Raw genomic sequence first — 7235 nt, 5'->3', positions numbered from 1 at the left:
GGGGCTGAAGTTGGGACAGGAAAGGGATTGGGGATGAGATGGGGACAGGAACCAGGATGGTGTACAGGATGGGGATGGGGATAGGACAAGGATGAAACAGAGACAGGGAGCAGGACAGAGATGGTGACAGGGATGATGAGGATGGGGATAGGGATGGGGATAGGGATAGGGATAGGGATAGGGATAGGGATAGGGATAGGGATAGGGATAGGGATAGGGATAAGGATAGGGATAGGGATAGGGATGAGGATGGGAATGAAGATGGCACTGGACCAGGATGGGGACAGGGATGGAGTCAGGGATAGGGATGGGGAATGGGGACAGAATGGGGATGAAATGGGAACAGGAACCAAGACAGGGATGGGGTCAGGGATGAATAAGGGAACTGGACAGGAACTAGGATTGAGATAGGGATAGTGACAGGGATGGGGAAGGGTTTGGGAATGGGATAGGGACCAGGATGGGGACAAAGATGGTGTCAGGGATGGGGATGAGGATGAGTTGGAACCAGCAAGAAAGACAGATTGTGGCAGGGATGGGGATGGGAGCAGGTTTGAGATGGGGTTGAAGATAGAGATGGGGGACAGGGCAGGGATGAGGATGGACATGGGAATGGGATTGGGACAGGGATTAGGGCACCGATGGGATAGGGACAAGGACCAGGATGGGGGCAAGGATGGGGACAAGTATGGGGACAAGGATAGGATGGGTATGGGAATAAGATTGGGACAGGAATCAGGATGGTGATAGAGGCAGGGATGAGGACAGGGATGGGACTGGGGCTGGAGCTCAGATCTGCCTTGTCCCCCCCAGCTCACACAGCACCTGACCAAAGGCTGGGGCTGAGCTCAGCACCTGGACTAAGATTTAGCTCTAGGTTTAACCCTCAGCCTGCCTAGGTGATGCCTAAACCCAGCCTGGAGCCTGCTGCTCCCAAATCCAAGCATTGCCCCTTCTCTCAAGCCYGTCCCTCTCTGTGATGGGAAAACCTGGGACTGCAGCTCCATCCTTCTCCTCCCTGACAGCAATTCTTGCCCTTCCCATCCCMAATAACCCTCCAGCTCTGGCTGCTAGTGCTGCTGGGCCCTCCGAGCTGGATAATCTCTGTTAGCATTAATAAATGAATCAACCTTAACCCTCTTTGCCTGGCAGCTCCTCTCCAGCAGCGGGGAGAGGGGCCCTGCGTGCCCACTGTCACGTAGGGATGGACCCACAGAGCCACGGGCTGGGGGAGGAGCCAGGCAGCTCTTTTCCTCCTCTTTTATCCCTCATCTGGGTTTTTGGAATTCTCCAGGACTCTCAAAGYTCCATGCAAGTGGAGGAGCTGCCGCTGCTGCCATAGCAGATGCTGCAGATCCCAATTAAGCCCTTTTCCGGGTCAGATCCATGTGGGAGGCCACGTGTCCCTGTCCCACGTGTGCCCTCACACGCAACACACATTTGCACACGCATGATGTGTCTCCAGCAGGCTTAGGGCCGTCCGGACTCATTCCGCCTCAGGGCTTCCAGCCCCACTGAACACATCCATCTCACCCTACCAGGGGTTTTTCCATTTTATTTTCCCTCTCTGGCAAAWAAAGAAGGGAGGATTCATCAGTAAAACTCTCTGCACTGAAATTTGGGCTGGGGGCAAGCGAGGTCACCCCCACAGGGACAGMGTAATGTGAGGCTGATCCATGATTTGGCTGCTCCTTATTGCTGTGCCAAGGAGTGCGGAACGGAGGGGTTCTCCGTGGGGGTGTCACTGCGGGGCACGAGGAGCCCAAACCCTCTGCAGAGCATCTCATCCCAGACAGCTCTGTCATTCTCATCCCAAGGCTCCGGGATTACACCACTGCTGCTAAAATCCCGTCTTCATCCGCGCGGTGCCCAGCCAATGACCTCGGCGCTGGCACGCAGGGCCTTCCTCCGCAGGGATCAGAGATGATAAAGCCCTCCCAGACTCAGCTCGGTGCGGTGAGGGCTCAGTCTCAGCAAACCATTGTGGATGCTCCAAGGATGACGTCCATGCACACAGAGAACGGGATGGACAGCGAAAGCTTCACCCAGGTAAGGGGATTTTCTCCCCAGATTCAGGATTGTGAGGGAGTTTGTGCTTCTTTATGCCTGGATGAGGATGTACRATGGATGCAGTGCAAAGGGCTGGAAGGGGAGCAGCTGTGGGTGTGAAGGGATCGCGGGATGGATGCTGGGGAATAGTTGATGGCAGGGTGGAGGGGAGTTGTTTCTCAAAGCTACGGCCTTGAGCCAGGTGGGGTGATGTCGGAGCAAGATGGGATGTAATATATGGGGCATTTTTCTGCCTGTCAGAGTGAATTGGTGGAAACACATGTATCTGGGGGCTTTGAGCTGTGATCATTCTGTCAGGGAGTGAGGGAGATGCTGCCTGTGCTGAGCAAGTATCCCAGGAGAGCCCAGCTCTGCTCCTGCATCCCAGAGAGACCTCTGGGCTGGACTTAAGAATTGTTCTGGRCTTGGGGTACCTGGGGTGCAGCAGCAGTGCCATGGCTTTTGGCTGGGATTTTGGAGGGGCAGGAGGTGGGTTCCCAGCCCCTCTCTCCCCTGTGCGTCACCCAAACTCGAAGGATGGGCTGGCAGACACATCCATCCGCAYGTGGCTTTGCCATGCTGATGTGGTYGCTGGTCCCTGCCTGTGTGGTGACTTTCCCAGGGCACCACATGGGTGAAGGGTGAGATTCTGTCACAGCCGTGCACCTGCGTCTTCCTCAAATCCAGGTTTTGGGTTATTTACTCCAATCAGTTGGGAAAGATTTCACAGGGGTCGGTGCAAGCTGGGTGTGGCTGTGGCATGGGACCATCGGGGTGGTCATCCCACTCCCAGATGAGACCCCTGGGATCCAGCTTCTCRCACCCGCAGCGCTGGGAGAAAGGATGAGGGTCCCATGGCAGAGGCGAGGGAAAAACCCCTAGCACTGAGCATTTCCTGCCCGGTCTCGCTCATGTCCCTTCTCTGGTTTGGTGGCATCAGGGACGTGGCATGTCCCACGCCATGGGAGGTGGCAGTGCCCACGGAAAGTGCCCCAGGGATGCAGGAGAAACCTCCCCTTTCCGCTGCGATTGGGAAAGTGCTGCACGCGGGACTTGCTCATCCCAGGGCGGAGTGACTCAGGGTCCTGTGTCCTGACCGGGACTTCTGACCTCGGAGCTGTGCCAGGTTTTGTGGCAGYTGGCACAGCCCCTCTGGGATGCAGGATGGTCCTCAGCTCTCCCTTCCTTTGGCCATGCTGGCTTTTGGGGAAAGGATTCCCCCCTCCTTCCTGCCACAGCTCCAGTATCCAGGCTTTGGAAGCTGGACTGGGACTTTTGGGACCTTCTTGGGACTTTGGGGACCTTCCTGGGATGTTGGAGACAGTGTGGCTCCTGGGAGTGGAAGGGGACAGACATCTCCTCTCCCCTCCCTGTGGTGTCATGGGGCTGATCCCGTGGAGCATCCAAYGGATCAGGAGATGTTTGATGGAGCTGGCGGGCTCATCTACATCTGGATGAGCTGACACTGCCTCGAGGGAGGTCTGGTCAGGCCAATGTCATCTTCACGGTGCRGTGATTTGGGAGGAGGCAACAGGACATGCAGGGCGGGAGCTGGGAAYGGAAGGGGAAAACGGGATGTGCCAGAATGGAGTGTCTCACTACAAAATCCCCCTGGGCAGAGGGGGCTGYGTGGGGATAGAGCTGACCCCAAGGTTGAAGATCATCACCAGCAGAGAGTAGCCACCACAAGGGGATGGTGGCYACAAGCAAGGAGTGGTGACTATCACTGGAGGAGGGTTGTTGTCACCGATCGAGAGTGACCATCACTAATGAAGGGTGGCCAGCACCACTCCAGGATGGCTGTCATTAGTCATGGATGGCCATCTCCAGTGGATGGTGGCCATCACCTCCARTCCCCTCCTGGCACAGGTCTAGTGACCCCCATGCCACCTACTCATACCCATCTCTGGGTGTCATTTCCCAGGCAAACCCCCTTCCCAGCCCTTCCTCCTGTCCTGGCTGGTGGCCTTGGTAGCTTTCAGGGTCATACAGGGTTGTGGGAGCAAGGGAAGAGCCGGAGCAGTGTGTCAGTGACACGTGAGGACACTAAAATTAGGCAGCTCCAGCTAATCTAATTTAATCTCCCCTTTTCCGTCCATTCCATGGAGATTAACCTGGCGAGTTGGGTGGGAAGCCAGGCTATGGGAGCTGGGGCGGCCCAGCCCAGGGGCATCCAATCTGACCCCCAGGGAATCCCTCTGGCTGTTTTGGGGARGGGWGGCTGTGGAGGGTGACAAACCCAARCTRGGGGTTTGGGGTGGGCTAGAAATTGGTCTGGCATTATGACATCTGCAGAGGAGAAGCAGTAGGATGGACAGGTAGATGGATGGATTCCCACCACCCCCAACGTGGGCAGGGGCACAATCCTCCTCTCCCTCTCCCTTCATGGAGCAGTTTGGGATGGGTGAGTGCCCTCCCTCTCCGCAGAGCCAGGGAAAGGCTGTTTCACCCAGCTCAGCCCAAGGTCACGCGCTCATCCTGTGGCTGCCGAAGAAAGAAAAGTTCTCCGACCGGTTTTCTATTCCCGGCCCCGTGTAAGGGCTGGGTCCAGCCAAGTTCCAGGTTTCCGGTGCTTTGGGTGACAGGGCAAAGTCAATAACTGGTCACCGGTGTCATCCTGATGCCGATGGGTTCGTGGGGATGTGTGTGTCTGTGTCCGTGTCCAATGAAACCTCRTTGAAAACTATGTAGAGCAACGCTGGAGCGATGAATCATGGGGCAGGTGATCCAGATGAGTTCATGACTCTCCTGGAGTGGCTCCAGCCCCAAGATCATCCTAGCTGCTCTGTGCTTGGATGGTCGAGTTCCAAATTCCTCTATCCCCACCTGTGCCTCAGTTTCCCTGGTATAAAAGTGGGATATGACCCTCACTGGGTTCCCAATGGTCTCCTGGGAGTCCCCAAAAGCAGCAGTGTTCCAGGGGGTCTTTGCCTGTGCTGAGGGTCAGTTTGGTCCCAGGGCTCCAGGATGCTCCATCCCTGCTCTGGCTGCTGGGCACAGCTCTTCCTTGGGCTCTGACATTGTTATTACTGCATCACTCGTCCTTAAGGAATCACATTAGAGAAATTAGAGCCGGTTGTAACTCCAATCCCTACAATCAGCTGCTTCCTTTTCCTACGGAACCTGGCATTAAATGCTGATAGATTATTAAAAGCCCACGTGGAGCCGGGAAGCAGCTGGGATGCCTTGAAAAGATTTCCATTGGGAGATTTATTCCATGAAAGGACTTCCAAGAAACCAATTGAAAAAGCTCAAATTAAAAAAAAAAATACTTTATTTAGAGGAGCTGGTTGAGCAGAGTCCAGCTCTTCCTGACTTTTCCCGACGAGGGTGTTATCTGGCAAATCAATGGAGTCTTGGGAAATATATTCCCTGAATAAACTGATTTTGTGGGACAGAAGGATGAGACAGGTCCCTCATTTTGCACAGACAGTCGCTTCCTTCATCCAGCCAGGCCGGCGGCAGATGGGGAAGGCGGACAGATGTGTCCAGCTATTTTTAGGCTCAAACGCTGCTTTAATTTCCACTCAACCACAGAGAATTTGGCTTTTTAGGGTAAAAAAAAAAAAAACACTGGATGAGAGGGTAAATTGAAATGTAGGGGCAGCGACAGAGATTAATGGAATATCCTGAGTTGGAAGAGCTCCACAAGGATCATTGAGTCCAAATCCTAAAATGCATCAGGTCACGGTCCAAGGATTTGACCAAAATGCTTGACAGATTCACCGTGGGTCCAGCAAGACTGGATCCTCCAGGAAAAGGTGTCTGGTAGCAGGATTGTCTTGGCTCTGGTTTGGGCTGCTTCTCCCCCTCTTTCCTTTGAAATGGAGTCACAAGTCCTCGAACAAAAAAYACCAAAATGATGTAAATGGCCTTGTAGAAAGGACTCTTGAGAGGGTGAAGGCAAGAAGAGCCGGAGCTGCTCCGAACTGGTTGGGAAAGCGGCGGGAGCAGGCAGACGGGTTGGGTAACTCCTGCCCCAGGGCTGCTGGGACCGGCTCTGCTGGGAGGGGGAAGCGGGAGCCGCTCCGGAGGGCCAGGACGTGCCGTGGCCCTCGTAGGGCTCTGGGCTACCAACACCTGGCTGCAGCGTGCGGACTCCCAGACGGAGCCGGGATGGAGGCGAGGAGAAAGGCGGGATGGTGGAGGCACATCCCAGCCCCACTGCCGCTTCCAAACGATGCTTCCCAAGGTTTTCGGGGTGCAGCGGGCACCCACTGCGGTCCGTGGCTGCGCACGGGGAGCGGGACACGCGGGCGTCGCAGCGAGCGCCACGGGCCGMGGGCTGATGGATGCGACCTGACGGGTGCACAGGGCCGCGCACGTTCACACACATGTGACAGCAGCCGGGCACACCGGGGCGGGGAGCGGCGGCTGCGTGCGCGGACACACACACGGGCTGCGGGCACGGACACACACACGGACTGCGGGCACGGACACGGACACACACACGGGCTGCGGGCACGGACACACACACGGGCTGCGGGCACTGACACACACACGGACTGCGGGCACTGACACGCACACGGACTGCGGGCACGGACACGCGAGCTGCGGCACACGCATGGTGCACCCCCAAACACAGCCCCCCGGTAGATTCCACTGAGCACCCTCCCTGCACCCCCAGTACACCCCGATGGACCCTCCTCCCAGTGCACCCCAACCCCTCATTGCACCTCCGCGTGCACCCCCAACCCTCCCAATGCACCCCTGATGCATCCCCCAGTACAACACCAACCTTCAGTAGCCCCCAATGCCCCTGCAATGTAACACCCAGGGCACCCCCAGCCCCCCCAATGCACCCCCCATGCACCTTCCCAGTACAAACCAGTGCATGACCTCCAGTACACCCTAATTCATCCCTCGGTGCRACCCCAACCCCCCTAATGCACCCCCGATGCACACCCCTGTACCCCTCGATGCACCCCCCCAGTGCATCCCCAGCCACACTAGTGCATGCCCAGTGCCCGCCCCCACAGTGCACTGCCAGCCCCCTGTACACCCCCGTGCACCCCCAGTCCCTTCAGTGCATCCCCAATTCCCAGTGCACCCTCACTGCACCCCCAGTCCACCCTCCCAGCACCCTGCAGTTCAGCCCTCCAGTGCCCCGTCAGCTCCCCACTGCAACCTCCGTGCCCTCCTCAGCGCACTCACAGCCCCCGGTGCACCCCCAATATACCCCCACT

The sequence above is a fragment of the Malurus melanocephalus genome, unplaced genomic scaffold, assembly GCF_030028575.1.
Source record: "Malurus melanocephalus ecotype Western Australia unplaced genomic scaffold, MMel_1.1 scaffold_709, whole genome shotgun sequence".
Taxonomy (NCBI): Eukaryota; Metazoa; Chordata; class Aves; order Passeriformes; family Maluridae; genus Malurus; species Malurus melanocephalus.
The sequence above is the reverse complement of the archived record's forward strand: the minus strand, read 5'-3'. Positions refer to the sequence as shown.